At 42.0% G+C, this 1,647-nt stretch overlaps 1 non-coding gene across 1 annotated transcript; it reads right to left on the bottom strand.

Moving 5' to 3' along the window:
* Positions 1 to 923: 923 nt before the first annotated feature.
* Positions 924 to 1,025, bottom strand: LOC130983996 (small nucleolar RNA R71). Its single transcript, XR_009087959.1, has one exon. It is a non-coding gene; the product is annotated as a small nucleolar RNA R71 (small nucleolar RNA).
* Positions 1,026 to 1,647: the final 622 nt, after the last annotated feature.

Genomic DNA, 1,647 nt, shown 5'->3' with positions numbered 1-1,647 from the left:
ATACTTGCCGAAGGGAAATTTGTTGAGAGACAAGTTTTCGTGCATTAAGTTTATAGCGTCGTTGCCGGGGATTGATTTTGTATCGACAATGATTAAGTTGAAAGATCACTAGATTGAGTATTTTTCTCTTTTGTTTGTTCATTTTACCTTGTCAATTACCTTTAGCTTCAGTCATTTTCTTCCTCATCCCCTCTACCCTCTCTATTTTCTCTTTTTTTGTTATTACTTACAATTCTGCTCACTAACCTACTAACTATTTGATAATTTGCACCACTCACACTAACAGCCACTCTAACAAGTATAATCACTTCGGTTTATTTCTTGCTGTATGCTCTGTTAGTTGTATGACAGGGAGAAGAAGCGGAGCTTCAACTTCTTTTGATTCGGAACCTGAGAGGACCTTCCTTAGATTAAGGAGGGAAGCAAGAGAAAAAAGAGTTATTGGTGTCGAGGAAGAGTACTTTGAAACAAACATGGAGGAGAACTTGGAAAACAACCATGAAGAAGCTCACAACCTTGCCAGAGAAGGCCCTGTGAATCATACTGGGCAAGAAAGAAGAGTGCTAGGCTCTTACATCAATCCAAACCCAGGAAATTATGGAAGTAGCATCTAAAAGCCAACCATACATGCCAATAACTTTGAATTGAAACCCCACCTCATCACCCTTGTTCAGAACAATTGCTCATTTGGAGGAAGTGCCCAAGAAGACCCCAATCAACATCTAACCACCTTCCTGAGAATATGTGACACTGTGAAGTCTAATGGTGTTCATCTGGATGTCTATAGACTGCTTTTGTTCCCCTTTTCACTCAAGGACAAAGCATCTAAATGGCTGGAAGCCTTCCTGAAGGAGAGCTTAACGAATTAAGAAGATGTGGTGAACAAATTTTTGGCAAGATTCTATCCTCCTCAAAGAATCAACAAGCTGAGAGCTGAGGTACAAACCTTTAGGCAACAAGATGGTGAAACTCTCTATGAGGCATGGGAGAGGTTTAAGGACTTAACAAGAAGGTGCCCACCGGACATGTTCAATGAATGGGTTCAACTGCACATTTTCTATGAAGGTCTTTCTTACGAGTCAAAGAAGGCCGTAGATCATTCATCAGTGGGCTCTTTAAACAAGAAGAAGACCATTGAAGAAGCCATGGATGTCATAGAAACTGTGGCAGAGAATGACTATTTCTATGCTTCTGAAAGAAGCAACACTCGAGGAGTGATGGAGCTGAACCACATGGATGCACTGCTGGCTCAAAACAAGATGATCACCAAGCAGTTAGCAGATCTTACCAAGAAGGTGGAAGAAAATCAAGTTGCAACAGTCATCACTTCATTACCAGCTCAAGAAGGAGTGAATGCAGGAGAAGAAGGTGACTGGGAGCAAGCCAATTATGGGGAACTCACCCAGGCAGACCTATGATCCATACTTCAAAACTTACAATTCTGGTTGGAGAAACCACCCTAATTTTGGGTGGGGAAACCAACAAGACCAAGGCCAAGACCAGAGACACCACAACCACAATCCCAACAACAATGCAACTCACCAACATCCCTCACAGAGATCCTATCAATACCCACCTAATCACCCTTCTCAACCATCTAACCTCAACCCACCATCACCAACTGAAGATAGACTTTCCAGAATTGAG

Source organism: Arachis stenosperma, chromosome 5 (genome assembly GCF_014773155.1).
Source record: "Arachis stenosperma cultivar V10309 chromosome 5, arast.V10309.gnm1.PFL2, whole genome shotgun sequence".
In the NCBI taxonomy this organism is placed as follows: Eukaryota; Viridiplantae; Streptophyta; class Magnoliopsida; order Fabales; family Fabaceae; genus Arachis; species Arachis stenosperma.
This window is presented reverse-complemented; position numbering and strand designations above follow the sequence as displayed.